Below are 19,761 nucleotides of genomic sequence, written 5' to 3' on the forward strand. Positions count from 1 at the left end.
GGGCTCATTTAAGTCAGGTCATTTTTGATAAGGTCGCCTAGTCTATAGGATTGTATTAAAAGTACTTTGTACATGTTATGTAAGTGTGAGTCATTGCTTGATGGAAGACTTTAGATTACATATATGAAAGAACATTTTCTGCCTGTATACCTTTTATAATTCATTTGCATATGAAACTGTCATGGGGCAGAAGGGAAGTCTTCAGGTAAAAGAGGAAGGGAGTGCAGAAGAGAATGATGTTATCACTTAACCACAGTCATGCAGAAGAACTTAGTGCAAGCAGCAGGCGAGACTCTTTCTCCAGGCTGATTCAGATTCAGACCATAGCAGAGTCCCTTCTTTTAATTTTTATTTATTTATTTATTTTTACCAGAGCTGTGATTTCATGAATGTAGGGAACTGCTAGTGACAAGCTTCCTCCACCAGTGTGGATTGACATCTCTCCATATGTAACAAGAGAGCTGCCTGTGGGCACTGAAAGGCTATGTTACTTCATAGTGTCTCAGCCAGTATGTGTCATAGGCAAAACCTGAAGTGGGGTCTTCTTGAGACTCTAACTTGTAAGCCATGCAGCTTCTGGTTTGCCTTCTGTTAGTGGAGGCATAGTGCAATTGTGGTAGCATCCATCCAAAACGAACTCATGCCAGTGGTGCCTGTAGGAAGTAACCAAGATGAGGAACTCAGTGCAGTGATGGACAGCTATAAATCAACATCAGAACCAAGACAGGGTATTTGCAAGGTTTGCTGGTGGATTCTTTCTATTTTCACTTTGCTTTCCGGTTCTACGTATTCTGAGCAATTTTCGTTTATAATTTCCTGAAATATGGCATCCAGACTTTTTTTTCTGATCATAGTTTTTAGATAGTCTAATAATTCTTTGTAGCTGTTTCTAGTATTTATCTTAAATTACCTTATTGCTTTATTTTTTCTAAAATAATTTTTTTATTTCATTTTGATATTTCTTATTGTATTGTTAGGTTGTTTTCTCTCTGGCCCATTCTAATTTTCAGAGCATCTAGTTCTGGGGTAGGATTTTCCCCTGTCTAGTCTAAGGAGTCAGTTTGCATTGCCATTCTTTCCTCTCTAGCTTTTGCATCCTGTATCTCGTTTCATTTCCTCCAGGTACTCCTTCAACCTCTGTGCCCTGGGCATTTTTTTCTCAAGGTTTTACCAAGCCTTGTGGAGTCCCTATCCTCTTTGGGGATTTAACACCTAGGCACATCTCAAACCAAGGTATCTCCTTATGGTATTTGGAGTTTTCTTTGGTTTGCTCATGAAGCTGGGGATGGAGAGGGAAGAGGTCTCAATCTATGTTTATGTCAAGCTCCATAATAAATGTTGTGGGCATGGCCTGCCCCATATTGAGTGTGGTGGCCCCTTTTATAAGGGACTTTAGCACTGCTTCATTGGGCTTTTTCTGGAGTCTTCTCACTAAACTCCAGGACCTCCTCTTGCTCTAGGCTTTGAATGGGGTTCTTCCTCCATTTCTGGGTGCGGGAGCTACTCTTGTGCTAAGCTCCCACTGGAAGACAGACACTGTCTCAAACCCAGCTAAGGTGCTTATTCTGTATCTTGCCCAGAGTCTTTCTCCTGTAAACTTGGCTCGGGTGATAGACCCTGCATGAAATGCCCTGAGGCTGCTCTCCCAGCCAGGCTAATTGCTGGGTTCAGGTTCAGATTCAGCCTCAGGCTCCATTTCCTAGAGAGCTGTGTTTGGAGGCACTCAGAATACCCTGAGGCTACTCTCCTATGAGCTGCATTTAGGCAGTCAACAGCACTTTGGGGAAGACTCAGGCTGAGCTTTAGTGTTGCCTGGCTTGGGCAGGAGACTGCTGTGCTGGACCACCCAGAACAGCTCTTAAAGTCCTTCTCTTCCAGCCTAGCATCTCAGGGAATGCTGGGATTTGGTCAGGCTCGGGCAATGCAGAACTCAGATATGCAATACTGGAACTGCCCTTAGGCTCCAGAGGGGCATTTCCTGTCCCGAGCTTGGCCCTCTGTACGCTCTAGACCTGCCCTGGCTTGGCTATCCGAGGATTTCTGCAGGATACTGAGGGGTCCCTCTGTGGATTATTGGGTTAGGTTGGGGGGGACAGGGAGGCATGGTATAGTGCTACTGATCTGTTGATTAGGAGAGTCATGTGTTTCTAAGCTCCATGGAGTGTTTTAGGGGCTTCTGAGATCCTTTGTGTCTTTGAAAGCCAATATCTTCCTACACTCCCTCCCCAAGTCTGCTTTCAAGGATCACAAGGCAATTTGAAGTTTGAAAATTATTCACCTAGTGTGTTCCTGGACATCTGGAATCTTTGCACCTTTAATGGAAAACATGAAACTTGACATAATTAAAAAACAAAACAAAACAAAACAACAACCACCTATGTGCCATGTACAGAATGTTAAGGCACTGAAATGAATTTATTTTAAAAAATGGTAAAAACTGTCCATTGCCACACAGTCCTTGTGTTGCGTTCTAGATTGCTTTCTACCTTACCTGACCCTAGTCCTAATTCTGCTCAACAGTCACCTTTTCCCAGCATATCCATTTTTGTTACTTTATCTTTATTGATACATATTTTTAACAAAAATTTCCCAGTGAACATGTAACAGCCCTCCTCAACTACATTCTCCCCCCTGCCCTAGTTCAGAAAAGTCAGTTAATAGTATGATTGTGACTGACAGTATGTGTCACTTTCCATTCATTGCCCATGTCTGTGCCTTTATGCTGGCTGCCTCCTGTGCCTGGGATGTACCTCATCTTGACTTGTCGCTCATAGAATCCAGTTCTTCTTTCAGGATGCAGTTCAAATAGCATCTTCTGTATAAAACCTTTCCTGATTCCCTCAATTATTAGTTCCCTACCTCTCGAAATACCTTGTATTTAGCTACTTTGTATTTATTCTCTTTATGATTATTTTGTATATACTTATGTTATTGACCCTTTGAATGGTTGACCCTTGATGGTTCACTTATCTGAGGCATGAGTATGTTTATGAGAAAAAACACTTAACTGAGCTGTCTGCCTTGACAATTTACTCGTCTGGTACATACGTAGCTGTGCTCAGAGTTCTAAGAGAAGCAGTTACTAAAATTAAGTCTTGACTCAGCATTCTGAGGCAGCAATTGCTCACTTCAGTATGACAAATTGTAACATACTGGAGTGAATGTAAGATACAGAGTGCTTCATTGATTTGCATTTGAAAAAATGAAGAACATTTTAGTTAATAAGTGGAGAAATATGACATCATGATTACTCTGTGTTTATTATAGACAAAAAGATGAGAATTTGGTTGCTAACCATAAACTAGTATGGGCTTATTCACAGAGAGGACATAGAAATTGGACTGAGAATGATAAGAGAGGCAAAAGAAAATTGAGACTTTGTGCCTCGTGCACAGCGTGGATCTACTCAGCTAAGCAGTGGAAGTATCGATTAAACACTGAAGCCACAGTCATCAAGGAACTTTTGTGGACAGTTACTGAGTCAGAAAGAGGACGCTGATGTTTATAGTTCCAGAGTTTTGTGTTACTCTAAACAAATGAGTTACCTCATTCATGTCTTTCTTTCCCTGCTAGCTTTAGGTGTGTGCCCATTCCTCTTCATAGATACTAGTACATTGTGGGAAAGTATGATCCAGGTTTCTATGTGGACTTTGATGCATCTATTATTTTTACATTTCCCTTAAGTGAATGCTTGTTTTATTATTAATTATTATTAACTTCATCTTTTTGAGTAAATGGTTATATGTATGATTTAATGTGCTATCGTTGGGAATGGATGGTTTGTGAACTGGGAGTTCAAGAGTATAGTTTGTAGTGATGAGTAAGGGGAGTGTGTTTTCCCACTGCAGAGTTACCCTATGACTTTGGAAGAATTTGAATATAACCACATGGCGGTGGCCTATCTTTAGGAATTAAGCCCTGCTAGTGTGAGGGTAGGTTATGGTGAGTGACTGAGTGAGTAAACATTTGTTAAGTGGTTCTCTGATGTCCACACTCCATCCTCTCCAATTAGAGACATGGTCCCCAAGGACAGAGGACGTATGAATCTCAGAGTTGATTCAATCTTGAAGAAAGATGGGTTTCTGGATACAGTGGTGAAGTTCAGGAGAGCAGCCATGTGGGAAATGATGGCCACAGAGTGGTTGTGCGATTTGTACTAGAGGAGCTTATTGCTGATGTCATATTTAAATAGTTCCTCATTGTTTTCCCCATTAGAATTTAATTTCTCTGCAAGCAAAGAGTCCTTCATTCATTACTTTTGTATCCCTAGTAACAGTAATGCTATTAAAATATTTCTGCTAAAATTAACCTTACAATTAGAGAAATTTAGATCTAGAGAAGATGGCAGAGTAAAAGCAGGGACTCCTTGACCTCTCCCCCAAACCTCTACAAATATCTGTAAAAAATGACTGTAGAGCAGCAGAATCTGCAAAAAGACAATGAAACAAATTTCCAACCCAAGACAACCTGGATGGTCAACAGGAAAAGTCTGTTGTGCCAGTCTTGGAGAGGAGCTCAGTTCAGCATGGGCCATACCAGCAAAGAAGGGGCCCAGCAAACCTGGAGCAGGCCTCGGGAAACTGAATCAAGGGGAGCTGTGGTGGTTTCCAGACTTCTCAACCCACAAATGCAAAAGACAACTTAAAAGGTCAGTGGGGAAAGGTCTGTTGGACCTGGGTGCAAGAGACGCACAGTCCAGCCCTGGCCCCAGCACAGTTCTGGGGCGGCAGCAATGGCTGCTTCCAGAGCTCTCAGTCCACAGGTGGTAAGGGGATCGAGCAATTGATCAGAAGGAGATGACAGGGATCTCTTTGCCAGCACTGAGGCGTATTCGGTTGTTTTGCTTATATTTGGATCTGAGTCATAGTCCTGGGGCAAGGAGGAGCACTGGCATAGCAGAGCTTATGGCAGCAGTGCAGAGAGAACCCTCCTCACAGTTCCAGGACAGAAAAGAGTACTTGTGGTCACTCACAGACCAGAGCACAGGCCAGGGGAGGAGTAAATCATCTTTGATCATACCACCTCAGAAGAACTGAAAACTTACAGGTCCCTAGAAGTATCTCTGAGAACAGCTGCATAAAACCCCTGGAGCTTGGGACAGTACACTCTCCACATTGGAAGCAGAGCCTACCTTAACAAAGAGTTAAAAAGTCAAGTAACTGGTGAGGAAGATGAGCAAACAGAGGGAAAAAACTCAGACAATACAGTCTTATTTTGGTGACAAGGAAGATCAAAATGTACAACCAGAAGAAGACAACAAAGTCAATGCTCCTACATCCAAAGTCCCCAAGAAAAATAAGAATTGGTCTCAGGCCATGAAGAGTTTAAAAAGGATTTTGAAAATCAAGAAGTAGAGGAAAAATTGGGAAGAGAAATGAGAGTGATGGAAGAAAATCATGAAAACTGAGTCAACAGCTTGCTAAAGGAGATCCCAAAAAATTCTGAATAAAATAACTTAAAAGATAGACTGGCAAATGGCAAAAGAGGTCCAAAAAGCCAATGAGGAAAATAATTCCTTAAAAATTAGAATGGAGCAAATGGAAGCTAATGACTCCATGAGAAATCAAGAAATTATAAAACAAAACCAAAAGAATGAAAAAATAGAAGATGATGTGAAATATCTCATTGAAAAAACAACTGACCTGGAAAATATATCCAGGAGAGATAACTTAAAAATTATTGGACTACCTAAAAGCCAGGATCAAAAAAAGAGCCTAGACATCATCTTTCAAGAATCTATCAAGGAAAACTGCCCTGATATTCTAGAACCAGAGGACAAAATAGAAATGGAAAGAATCCACCGATTACCTCCTGAAACAGACCCCAAAAGGAAAACTCCCAGGAATATTATAGCCAAATTCCAGAGTTCCCAGGTTAAGGATAAAATATTGCAAGCAGCCAGAAAGAAACAATTCAAGTATTGTGGAAATACAGTCAGGACAACCCAAGATTTAGCAGCTTCTACGTTAAGGGATCAGAGGGCTTAGAATATGATATTCTGGAGGTCAAAGGAGCTAGGATTAAAACCAAGAATCACCTACCCAGCAAAACTGAGTGTAATCAATGAGAGGTAAAAATTGATATTCAGTGATGTAGAGGAATTTAATGCATTCTTGAGAAGCCAGAGCTAAATAGAAAAATTGACTTGACTTTCAAATGCAAGACTCAAGAGAAGCAAGAAAAGGTAAACAGAAAAAAGAAATCATAAGGGACTTATTAAAGTTGAACTATTTACATTTCTACATGGAAAGATGATACTTGTAACTCATGAGACCTTTCTCATTATTAGGGTAGTTGGAGGGAATATATATAAACAGAGGGCATAGAGTGAGTTGAATATGAAGGAATGGTATCTAAAAAATAAAATAAAGGGGTGAGAGAGGAATGTACTGGGAGAAAGAGAAAGGGAGAGGTAGAATGGGATAAATTATCTCACATAAAAGAGGCAAGAAGAAACTTTTACAGTGGAGGGAAAGAAGGGGGGGATGAGAAGGAATGAGTGAACATTACTCTCATCGTATTTGGCTTAAGGACAGAATAACATAGACACCCAATTGGTATGGAAATCTATTTTATCCCACAAGAAAGTAGGGGGAAAGGAGATAAGAGAGGGAGGGGTGATTAGAAGGGAGGGCAGATTGGGGGAAGAGGTAATCAGAAGCAAACACTTTTGAGGAGGAACAGGGACAAAGGAAAGAATAGGGCCAGGATAGAATGGAGAGAAATATAGTTAGTCTTTCACAACATGACTTCTGGAAGTGTTTTGCATGACTGCACATGTATAACCTATGCTGAATTGCTTGCCTTCTCAATGAGGGTGGGTGGGGAGGGAGGAAGGGAGAGAATTTGGAACTCAAAAGTTTAAGAAACAAATGTTAGAAATTGGTTCTGCATGCAACTGGGAAATAAGATATACAGGCAAAGGGGTACCCTACAGGAAAATAGAAGGGGAAGGGAATAAGTGCGGGGGTGGGAGGGAAATAGAAGGGTGAACAGGTTGGGTGAAGGGGGGAATCAGAATGCAGGCTGTCACGGGGTTGGGGGGGGAGAAAATTTGGAACTCAAAATCTTGGGGAAGTGAATGTTGAAAACTTAAAATAAAGAAATAAATTGTAAAAAAAAATTAAATTAACCTTACTTAGGATATTAACCCCAATATTAGTAGGCATGGGTCAAAGAGTATGAGCAGTTTGGTAATTTTTCCTGCATAATTTCAAATTACTTTTCCAGAATGGTTAGATGAATTGGCAGGTCTACCAACAGAGACTTAGTGTATCCCCTTTAACACAATTTCCTCATTTTCCCATCTTTCATTATTTGATGAGCATGAAAGGATATTTTCCTTTCTATAGTTATTAGTGATTTTGATTAGTTTTTCAGATGGTGGTGAATAGCTTGTATTTCTTCTTTTGAAAACTGTCCCTATCCTTTCACCATTTGTCTACAAGGGAATAGCTTTTAATCTTATGAAGTTTTATCAATTCCCTATATATTTGGCGTGTCAGATTTTTATCAGAGATTTTTAATGCAAAGATTTTATTTCTATGTTTTACCTTTCTTCTAATTCTAACAGTATTGATTTTCATTTGCTCATTTTTATTTTTTTTTTGGTGAGACAATTAGGGTTAAGTCACTTGCTTAGGTTCACACAGCAAGGGTCAAGTGTGTGAGGCCACATTTGAATTCAGATCCTCCTAACACCAGAGCCAGTATTCTATATACTGCACCACATAGCTGCCCACAGTATTGATTTTCTTTGGCAGAATTTTTCTAACTTTACATAACTTCTTTCCTTCCATATTTGGTTACAAATTCTTATACTATCTATGGTTATGAAAGATGTTACCTTTCATTTCCTTCTATTTTAAAAATTGCATGATGTTTACATTTAGATAATTTATTCATTTGGAATTTATTGTGGTATATGCTTGTTCAGCCTTTTCAGTCACATCCAACTCTTCGTGATTCCATTGGGGTTTTCTTGGCAAAGATACTAGAGATGGTTTGCCATTTCCTTCTCCAGCCTCATTTTACAGATGAGGAAACTGAGGCAAACAGAGTTAAGTGACTTGCCCAGCATCACACAGCTAGTAAGTGTCTGAAGCCATATTTGAACTCAGATTTTCTTGACTTTAGGTCTGGGGCGCTATCCACTTCATCACCTAGCTGCTCTTTAATATGCTTAGTTAAACCTATTTTTTTTCCAAACCATTTTCCCCCAGCGGGTTTCGTTGAATTAAGGGGCTCTTCTCTAGTTATTTGTCCAGGGTTTATAAAAACCTGGACTGCTGTGTACATTTTCTTCTGGAATTTCCTTATCTGATCTCTTCTACTGATTTACTTTTCTATATTCTTCATCAGATTCTAATAATAATTGATTTTGAAATATAATTTGAAGTATGGTAACGCTAAGCCCAGGGTAGTTATGTGGTACAATGGAGAGAGTGTGGGGCCTGGAGTCAGGAAGACTCATTTTCATGAGTTCAAATCCAGCCTCAGATACTTAGTAGCTGTGTGACCCTGGGCAAGTCACTTAATCCTGTTTGCCTCAGTTTCCTCATCTGTAAAATGAGTTGAAGAAGGAAATGGCAGACCACTCCAGTATCTTTCTAAAGAAAACCCCAAATGGCATGAAGTCATGAAGAGTCAGACATGACTGAATAATGACAACAAATGGCAAAACCACTTTATTCCTGATTGCTTCATTATTTTCTTGACATTCTTGATTTAAACACTGTAACTGCAAATTTCATATGGAGTAAGCTTTGTGATTATTGTTCTGATGTATTCTATAAAGCATGCCTTTTGAGTGGAATAGTGCAGGGGTGCGGAAACTATGGCCTCCAGGCCACATGTTGCCCTCTGGGCCCACAGATGTGAAGTTTGGATTCAGGCAAAGAGACACACTTGAAGACCTAGAGGGCCACATATGGCCTGAAGGCCTCAGGTTCCCCACCCCTGGAATAATATTAAGACCAAGTTATGAATATGAAATATTTCCCAAATTACTTAAGACTTCCCCTTATATCTGTGAATATTTTAGTTGTATTTCTATAGATTCTGTTTCTATTTTTATAGGGAAGGAGGTTAATTCCTTGATATTTAATACTTTTTAAAATGTTAGATGTAATTTATCTTTCCTTTCTCCTACTTTTTATTAGTAGCAGACAGGAATTTTGATGGATTTTTGTTTGGTTGGTTGGTTTATTTTTTATCTTGCTAATTCTTAAAGCTCTCTCTCTGTCTCTGTCTCTCTGTCTCTGTCTCTCTGTGTGTGTCTCTATGTCTGTGTCTGTCTGTCTGTGTCTCTGTCTCTGTCTGTGTCTCTCTCTCTCCTTAAGGGCTAGCTAAATAAATTGTAATATCTTCTACAGTTTTGCCTCCTCTTTTGCCTATATTTATCCTCTGAATTTTTTTGTTATTTCTATAGCCAGCATTTCTAGTACTATGCCTAATAGTGTACACAGTAGGCATTCTTGCCTCACTTCTGACTTTACTTGGCAAGTACCCAATGTTTTCCTTTCATAAATGCTACTAACTTATGATTTCAGGTAAGTGCTTTTGGTAGGAATAAGAAAAAAACCTTTCATTCATGTACTTTTTGCTTTTTAAATGTAAATTGAAGCATTATTTTTGTCTCAGGCTGTTTTATATCTGTTGACAAAAATCATGTGATTTTTATTTTAATTTTTAATATGATTAATTATGCTGTTTTCTTAAAGTTGAACCATTCTTAGGTTACTTTTATAAATCAGATTTGGTTATGATGAATAATGATTTTGGGACATATTTCTGTAGCCTCTTTGCTGGTATTTTATTTAAAATTTCTTGCACCCATTATTGATATAGTTTATAAATCTATTTTTCTGCTGATTCCTCCCTGGTTTGGGTAGTAGAATCGTCTTTGTCTCATAGAACAAGTTTGATTGGAACCTTTCCCCCCTCTTTTTGAGAACAGTTTATGTAGTAGAAGGATTATTTTTTCTTTAGATGTTTGATAGAATTAACTTGTAAATGCATCTGGACTAGGAATTAATTTTTTCCTTTTGGAGTTCATTTGTGGTTTGTTCAGTTTTCTCTTTCTGAGATTGGGCTGTTTAGAGTCTCAGTTTCCTATTTGTAAATTGGGTATTTTATACTTTCATAGGCATTCATCTATTTAAATTTTCTCTTTTTTACCATAAATTATGTATGATAATTTCTGATAATTTCCTTTATTTCTTCTCCATTTATTATGCTCCCTTATAATTTTTGATTTGGGTAATTTGTTTTTTTTCTCATATTTATCAAATTAGCCATTATTAGTTTGTCACATTTATTTGTCTTTTTAAAAAGCAGCTCTTCATTTTGTTTACTACTTCAATAGTTATTTTATTTTTTAACTTTGTTTATATCTTTGGTTCTCACAAATTTTTTTAGTTTATTTTGGAATAACTAATTTTAGTTTTCTGGTTTTTAAAATTGCATGCCTAATTACTTCTCTCTTTGTTAATCTCTGTTCAGAGTCATGAATTTTCTTCTAAATATTACCTTAGCATAACCTTATATCTTTTGGTTTGTTGTCTCATTATAATTCTCTTTAATATAATTATTATTTCTGTGATTTTTTTTCCTTTTACCTGATCATACTTAATATGCCATTGTTTTGTTTCTATTTTAGTCTGCATCTTTTGTTCATATTTCCTGCATTCATTATAACTTTTATTCCATCATAATCTATAAAAGATACATTTGATTTATCTGCCTTTCTGCATTTATTGTTGAACACGTGTCCTGGTATATGATCAATTTTTGTAAAGATGTTAAACATAAATATACTCATTAAGACAGTTTGTCCATTTTAAATTCAATTTAACTAATGATTGTTGAACTTCTAGTGAATGCCCAACATTGTTCTAGGTACTATGGAGTAAAACAAGAAATATAAGACATACTGCTTATCTTCATGGATGATCTAGATGGGGAGGGAAGACCTACACACATGAAACCATTAAGAGACAATGAAAAACTTAATATAATCAGATGCCATCAAGGCTAAATTAACCTAATTAATTTATTAATTATTAATTAATTAATTGAAAGCATCACACAGAGAATATCAACCAACGCACAGGGATGGGAAATGACTATGTACAGAAATACTGTGAATACTGACCTAATTTGATGGCCTGATTGATATGTGTTGGGAAATTAAAGATCCAGTGAAATAAAATGGGAGTTTTTGAATGCATGTATAGTGAGTATAGACTTGAATTGATAGATAATGAGGGGGTTACTCAAAATGGCTAAGATATGATGAAAATGATGTTTTGGCAAGATTAATCTGGCCAGAGAGTTGGTGAGGATTGTGATTACATGAGTCAAGGAAGCTAACTAAATTGTTTTTTTTAAATAATATTTTATTTTTTCCTTATGTATGTAAAAACAATTTTAACAATTGTTTTTTAAAATTTTGAGTTCTAAATTCTCTCTCTCCATCCCACCTCTCCCCCCTCCCTGAGAAGGTAAGCAATTTGATGTAGGTTATACATTTACAGTCATGCAAAATATATTTCCATATTAGCCACGCTACAAAAGAAAACATAGACCAGAGAAAAACCCACCAAAAAAATAAAATGAAAGTTAGTATGCTTCATTTGGCATTTAGATTTCAGCAGTTCTTTCTCTGGAAGTGGGTAGCATTTTTTGTCATGAATCCTTTGGGATTGCCCTGGAACATTGTATGGCTCAGAATAGCTAAGTAATTCACTGTTGATCTTCATACATTATTGCTATTCTCCTGGTTCTGCTCACTTTACTTTGCATTAGTTTATGTAAGTCTTTCCAGTTTTTTCTGAAATCATCCAGATTGTCATTTCTTATAGCATAATACAATTCCATTATAATCATATGCCACAATTTGTTCAGTCATTTCCCCATTAATGGACATCCCCTCAATTTCCAATTCTCTGCCACCACAAAAAGAGCTCTAATAAATATTTTGGTACGTATGGGTCCTTTTCCTTTTTTTTTTTAATTAGTTTGGGATACCAATCTAGTAGTGGTATTGATGGGTCAAAAGGTATGCATGGTTTTATAGCCCTTTGGGCATAGTTCCAAATTGCTCTCCAGAATGGTTGGGTCATTTCACAACTCCACCAACACTGCATTTATGTCCTCATTTTCCCACATCCCCTCCAACATTTGTCATTTTTTGGGGTCATATCAGCCAATCTGGTAGGTGTGAAGTGGTACCTCAGGATTGTTTTAATTTTCATTTCTCTAATCAATAATGATTTAGAGCTTTTTTATCTGACTATAGATAGCTTTGATTTCTTTTTCTGAAACTGCTTGTTTATAATCTTTGACCATTTATCAGTTGGTGAATGACTTGTAATCTTATAAATTTGACTCAGTTCTCTACATATGTGAGAAATGAGGCCTTTATTAAAGATGCTTGCTGTAAAAAAAAAAAAATCCCAGGTCTTTGCTGTAAATCAGTCAGAAGGTGCTGAGGATCCAAACTAAGGTGAGAATACACAGAACAACTTGACCTGTTTCCCTATCAGTCATGGAAAGATTTAAGTCTCTGCAATTTGTAAATGATGGTCTAGGTGGAAACGTTTCAGTCAGTAAAATCTCCCCTATACCTGCAAGAAAGTTGATGGTGCAGGACACGTAGAACTCTGTAAAAGAGAGTTCGACTCAATTCAGCCAACATTTATTTAACACTTACTATTTGTAAGGCACTGTGCTAAATAAAACCAAAAACAAAAACCAAAACCCGGTCTTTCCCTTTCAAAGAGCTTACAGTCTACTGGGGAGATACAATGTATATAAAAAGAGGCAAGTAGGAGGTACTTTTAGGGGAGGAGAAAGTGCTAACAAAATAGGAAATAGAGCAAAGAAGACATCACAAAGGAGGTGTTAGTGGCTTTGAACTTTTAAGGAAAAAGAAATCTGAGAAGCAAAGTTGGGAAGGGAATGCCTTGCAGGCGTTGGGTGTGGCTTGGACAAGTGAATCTTGAATTCAGGGAATTACTAGTAGTTCATTCTGGATGGAACAGAATTCTTAAAAGAAAGTAGTATGAGATATAGCTGGAGAAGTAAGTGGGAGCCACAGTGTAGACATTTGTGTTTTATCCTAGTAGGGTGGTACTGACAGTCTACGGCAAGACTGGTCAAACTTGGGCCTTCGAAAGCTTATTTGGATAGAAAGGGAAGAGACTGGAAGAAAGAAAATCAGTCAGGATGTTGTTATTGTATTACAGGCAAGCAATGATGGAGGCCCTCTACTTGTGTGGCCATTGTGTGAGTGATGGTAAAGGGATGGATGGCTTATAGGGTTGTGGATTTGAACTGATGAAAACTTAGCCAGTCATTGACTAAGTAAGGAGTGTAGGAGAGAAGAGAGTACAGAATGACTATTACTAAGACTACTAATCTGAATGATGAGGGGGATGGTGATACCTCTAATAAAAAAGGGGTGCTTAATAAAGAAACAGGTTGGGGGAGTGGGAGTGGGATTGGTTAGAGATAAGGAGTTCTGTTTTGAATATATTGAGGTGCCTGTGGGACATCCAGGTAGAAATGTCCAGAAGGTAGATGGTAATTCAGGATGAGATTTGTATGACTCATAATTATTTCCATGTTGCCTCCTGCATTCGAATGGAAGCTCCTTGAGGGAAGAGACCATGTTGTTGTCTTTCTTTAGATCCCCAGCAATTAACACAGTGCTGACACATAGTAAGTGCTTAATAAATGATTGTTGATTCATGGACACCAAGGAATTCAGATGACAAGGAATTTGATCCTCAGATCCCAGGGACCAAGCTGAATTTTCATGTGACACCCTTGTAGAAGTTATATCTCAAGATGGTGATGTACACTTAGAAAATATCCCACCCAGGACACAAGACCTTGGCTTTGTGCAGGGTTGAATGTCCAAGGGCCTGATCCTTTTTGCCTTCACCTTCAGTCTGCTAGCCTGAGGTCCCAGTAGGACAACTAAGACTTTACCTATGAGTTACCACAAAACATCACTTTTTGATAAGATATAGCTTTCCCAAAGTGGCCTACTCTCTTTGGGCGGAAGGCACTGCATACGTCAGAAAGAGAAGAATCAGTGTCACAATATCAGTAGCTGGGCTTCATCTCAGGACAGACCATTATACATTTAAATTTTTTTCTTTTTTATTATTAAGAACACATACCAACATTTCAGTAAATAAAGAATAAGCAAAAAAGAGGATTACATGTGAACTTATGCCTTATTATGCATAATTTTGTTTGTTTTAAGTAGATAATTAGCTTAACAAGATAATGACAGAACTTCCCTGCTTGTCTGTGTCCCTTTCTGAAGTTCCTTCTGCGTATTTTTGAAATGTTTCATTGATATTTTTTCCTTTTTTTTGCATCACTATCACTACCCACCCACTTCACCTACCCTGCTCCCAAATAAAAGCCCTCTCTTTTAACAAATAAACAAACAACACAAATCCACTAATTGACCAAATTTAAAAATGTATGTCTCATTCTGCACTTCCAACCCATCATATATCTTCCAAGAGGTGGGAAGAATGCTTCATTGTTAGTGTTCTGAAGTCATAACTGTTCATTGCATGACTGAATTGCTTAACACTTTTAAAATTGTTTTCCTTTGTGTTACTATACTTGTATAAATTGTTCTCCTGGTTCACTCACTTTACTTTCCATTGGTTCATAGACATTTTCTTTGTTTTTTTTTTAATTCTGGCATCTGTTGTGACAATATATGTTTTATAATAGATACCAATATCTCACAATTTATATAGCACCTTAAGGTTTACAAAGCACCTTTCTGCCACTGTGAGGTAGATATACAAGTGTTATTATGCCTATTTTTCCATTTTGCAGATAAGGAAACCGAGGCTCAGCAAGGTAGAATTACTTATTCAGTGCAACATAGTTGGTACCACTCCAGATCTGAACCCATGTTTTCTGGATCCAAGTCTAATGCTGTTCAGCCACTATCTCTAAGTAGGTAGGTAGAGGGTTAGTGTATCAGTGCCCACCTAGGCACAACCAGGCTATTTCTTGGAGGTGTCTAATATTTGCTGTTACACTCCTTACTTTTCAAACTTGTGCAGGTCGCTGGGAAAGAATGCTGATTAAGAATGGGAAACAGAAGTAGTGCTGAGAAGAAAAGATGGACAGGTAGCAAAGCGCGAGGCTTTGAAACTGAGGAGGAGGAAGTTCAAGATCACCACAAAAAAGAGAAAATTGTTCTAATCTTAGAAGAATTAAAGGGTGGGATTTTTTAAAATCTAAAAGTGGAGAAAACATCTTTTTTCAAACCCTGAGAACAAAGGTAGCATTCACAAGAGCCTATCGAACACAACAGCAAATGATGCTTGATGATATTGTGATAAGTAAAAGCCATACTAATTAGTATGTTTGCAAAACAAACCATCCCTATGCTTTCATATCATCTACCCCACAGCTGCAAACTTTCTTCACTGTTTGTGTTACAGGGAAATAAAGAAACTTTCCAGTAAAGCCTGTAAGTGTAGAGTTATTTCTTCATTTCCCTTTGGGGGATATGTTTTCTTTTCAAAGAGGAGAAATAATAAATTCATTGTTTGACCTGAAGTAAGAAGGTTAAGCAAAAATCAATAGACCTTTGATATTCTCTTGTCTGAAATGAGCATATCTAGAGACAACACAGGAAAAAATGTTAAATTAAAAAAGCCTTTCAATTTATTTTTGTAAAGCAGATTTTAAAAGCTTGTGAAGCCAAAAGCTGTAAATAATACAGAAGGGGTTGTTGGGTTGTTTTTTAAAAAATTTTATCACAGTTACTATAAAATTTTAAGATGTATATTGGAGATTGAACATCTGTGTCAAGTTTTTTTTTTCCAGTTAAATGATAGCTACTTTGAAAAATCTTCTGGCAAATAAAATAAATCCCAGCAGAGTAGTGAAAATATATGTTCTAAACATTTATTCAGCACCAGCAATTCAGAAAATTAATCTTTGTTTCACCTAGCAGCTGATCCCTGTGCCTGGGGACACCCACCTCTGCATACATATTCATGATTTATGTTTTCTGTGGGATTAAGTGCTGGTCTTGTCCCTTCTCTGGATTGTTAGGTCATTACGTTCAGGAATCATTCAAAAATCAACATTGTAAAGCCCTAGTTCTAACAATTCAGTATTTATTAAAAGCCTGCTATAGAAAACTGTACTGTCTTGAAAGGCATCAATGTGATGCTTAAACTATATGTTGAAGGAAGTAAAGGATTCTGTAAAGTGGTAGTAAGATAGTGATGCATTCCAGGCATGGAAGGCAGCCAGTGTAAGAGCATGGAGATGGGCTGTAGACTGCAGTGTGTGAGGAACAGATAGCACCATTTTGGCTGAACTGCAGAGTGTGGGAGTAATGTCCTATGATACTGGAAGGATAACTGGGGCCAAACTGTGAAGGTCTTTCAGACCAAACAGAAGGAAGAGTTTATATTTTATCCTAAAGGCAATAGGGAGCCTCTAGAATTACTGATTCACGGTCAGATGTGCACGTATGGAAAATCATTTTAGTTTTTGTTTGAAAGTTGAATCAGAGACAGGAGAGAATTGATAGTTAGGAGGCCATCACATTAAGCCAGCTGATAGTTGATGAGGGCTCAAACTTAGGTGGTAGCTGTGTGAATAGAGAGACAGGGATTGATTCACAAGCCATTGAGGTAGAAATGTCAAGGCCTGGCTACTGGTTGTATATATAGAGTGGGAGAGTGGAAGTTGAATATAACATAGAGTCTATGAACCTGAGAGACAAGAAGAACGGTATTCAAAAAATTCTGTTTTGGACATTTTGAGTTTGCAGTGTCTTTGGCACATCTAGTTTGGAATGTCTAATAGGCATTTAATTAATATGGGACTAGAGCTAAGAAGAGAGCCTACGGTGGATCTGTAGATCTGGGGGTCATCTGTGTAGAGATAGGAATAATAGCCATATTTTGTATAGTACTTTAAATTTTGTCAGATGATTTACATGTATCATCTCATTTGAGCCTGACCCTGTGAGTTAGGTGCAAAAATTTTGTTATCCCCATTCTGCAGATGAGAAAACTGAGGCTAAGAGGTTAGATGACTTTCTCACACTTATAATACCAGTCAGTGTCACGGGTAAGATTTGAATCTAGGCTTTTCTGACTCCAAATCTAGCATCCATTGCCCCTGATCTCAAGGCAGTTACCGTACAACCCGGGGGCGGGGTGGGGGGAGAGAAGACAATGAACAAATGTTGTTCGTCTTTTGTTTCTGAAGAGCACCACAGGTGATATCTTGACTTGTGTGTGAATTGGATTTAAGTGAGGCAGAGTTGCATAAAGTCATCAGCCTTATTCTCTCTTCCTAAATTGGGGAAGTTCAGTGACAGGACAAAAGTCAAGATGACTGGTGATGACCCAGTGGATGACCTTGGTATCTTGGATGTCTGACCAAGCCCTAAGCACTCTACAGCGCCTGCTTCAGCTGCTTTCGTGGCCATTGGAACACATTGTTCTCATCTACCCATTCCACTGTAAAAAGTCTTCACATGCTTGGGGTAGACATCCTCCGAGTTCATTAACAAGTTTGAGGCCTTTTGGTTACCCTCAGCCTGGTTTGACCTGTCTGCTGAGATGGTTTACCAGGGTGTGGCCATGGTGCATGCTACACCTTCTTAGAATCCTAGGTGAGAGTTGGGTAAAGGTGGATACTAAAGGTGGAGGAGCAGCTCTGAAAGGCTTGGCAAGCCATCACCCCAGAGATGCCTGTCCTCCCTGAACACCCCATACATATTTGTTCAGTGAACAAATACTGAATAGAAAAGAGTAAAATAAACCAGAATCTTATTCAGCTCTTCACTATTCCTTCTCCCCACATATAGTTCATAGCTTAATAGTGTTATTCTTTTCTTCATAATGTGTCTAAATCCTACTCTTTCTTCCACATTTCCTCAGCAAAATACTCTGGTGGTCTCTGAATGGAAAGTGGGCATTTCTGATTCTTGTATCTCTCCTTGTGTTCTAGTCTGCATTTTGCTGCTAAAAGCCCTTAGTCTTCCCTGCTCTCCTGAGAGACTTGTGTTCCATGAACACCACTTCCTAGGGCCCTGCCACAAACTACCACCCCCTTATTTTATCTCTTCTCCGCTGTCCTGACAGGTGATCCAAGCTGCCCTCATCCTTCTCTTTATTAGGTCCTCTCATTGCTGGCCCAGCACATTGGCACATGTCACTTGCTATGCATGGAATGTCCTTGCCCCAGTTTGCCAACACTCTTCTACCTCCTTCAAAGACCTCTTAAAAGTCTCACCTTTTCTGTGAAGCTTCTCGGACTGAAGGGATACAAATGGAACGTAATTCAGTCACCTCTGGGCACAAATTCTATGAGTGATTACAGTCTATTTCTGTGCTTCCAACGTGTTTAGTCTTCAGATTGCTATTACATCCTATCTCACTTTGTCCTGTGGCCTTTTCTATATTTATCTTTCTTTCATCTGTAATGATATTTACTTATTCCACTACAATTTTCTCTAGGACAAGGATTGTGACTATTCACTTTGTTTATTGTAGCATTAAACATAAAGCATATTAGTGTTTAATCAATACTCCTTGATGGTGATGATAAAAATGTTCTATAAGAATCAGATTCTTTTATCAAACACTTTCTGTCTTTCAGTCATGTCCAATTCTTTGTGACCCCATCTAGTGTTTTCTTGGCAAAGATATTGGAGTGGTTTGCCATTTCCTTCTCCATATCAAACACTAGCCAAGCCCAAAATTTCCTTCTTGAAACTGCATTTTAAAAGTTAAAGGCAAACATTTAAATCATGTATAAAACAAGGGAGTAACTAGCCAGCACTCACCATGTGCAGAGTAAGCCAACTTTTAAAAAATACTCATATGCAATTCTCCTTGAAACTAGTAAGAGTTGAGTAGCTCTCTAAGGAAATAATTTGAACTACTACTAGAAATGCACATCAAAGAGCATCAGTGCAGGAAATGCAGGTGAAAATATCTCAAATCCATTAGCAGCAAACGTGCTGCTATATAAGGGTATAGCCTTGAAAATGTTAGCAATTTTCACAAAAGTATTTTTCACATTTCTTTCAGTCTAATCAAATCACTATGGAGATTTCTCTCACTTTATACAATAATGTGGCTCAAAAGTTGCATGTAAGCCAATTCTTTTTGTTTTTAATTGAATCATAGGTGACCTGCTTTGTGTTTCTGAATTTTCATTTATCCAGCTGGCCAGAAGTGAAGCATACTGGGAGCAGTACTGATAAGAGGAGCATTTGCTGATTTATGTTGAGCTAAATCATATAATTATTGAACATTAGAGCTAGAAGGGACCCTAGAGATCATTTAGTTTAACCTCTTCATTTTATAACTGAAGAAATTTAGTCCTAGGAATGTTAAGTAACTTGCCCAGTGCTCATCATACACATAATGAGATATATATATATATGCGCACACACAAACACACACACACATACATACATACATACATGCACACACACACAGAGTTAGTAGAAGGGCTGAGCCTATAATCCAAGTCTCCTAACTTCCAGACTGTTGAGGTCTCTACACATGTCAGAGAAAATACTGGCATAAAGACAAACAAGTCAAAATTATTTCTTGCATAATTTCAGAGTCAGATGGGCCCTCAGAGGATACCTGCTTCATCCTGTACAGGAAAGAGAATTTCTTTCACAGCATAGTAGTTTCATTCTATTTTTTGCTTGAAGGTGTCCAA

At 38.0% G+C, this 19,761-nt stretch overlaps 1 protein-coding gene and 1 long non-coding RNA gene across 3 annotated transcripts in view; both read left to right on the forward strand.

The window, feature by feature from the left end:
- TNFRSF11A (TNF receptor superfamily member 11a) overlaps positions 1 to 19,761 on the forward strand; it is a 130,127-nt gene that overhangs the window by 19,658 nt on the left and 90,708 nt on the right. The gene's annotated exons all lie outside the window — the stretch shown is intronic.
- On the forward strand, positions 522 to 15,524 carry LOC110214744 (uncharacterized). Its single transcript, XR_002326363.2, has 3 exons — positions 522 to 739; positions 14,875 to 15,001; positions 15,108 to 15,524. It is a non-coding gene; the product is annotated as an uncharacterized LOC110214744 (long non-coding RNA).

The sequence above is a fragment of the Phascolarctos cinereus genome, unplaced genomic scaffold (assembly GCF_003287225.1).
Source record: "Phascolarctos cinereus isolate Bilbo 61053 unplaced genomic scaffold, phaCin_HiC Scaffold_4;HRSCAF=312, whole genome shotgun sequence".
In the NCBI taxonomy this organism is placed as follows: domain Eukaryota; kingdom Metazoa; phylum Chordata; class Mammalia; order Diprotodontia; family Phascolarctidae; genus Phascolarctos; species Phascolarctos cinereus.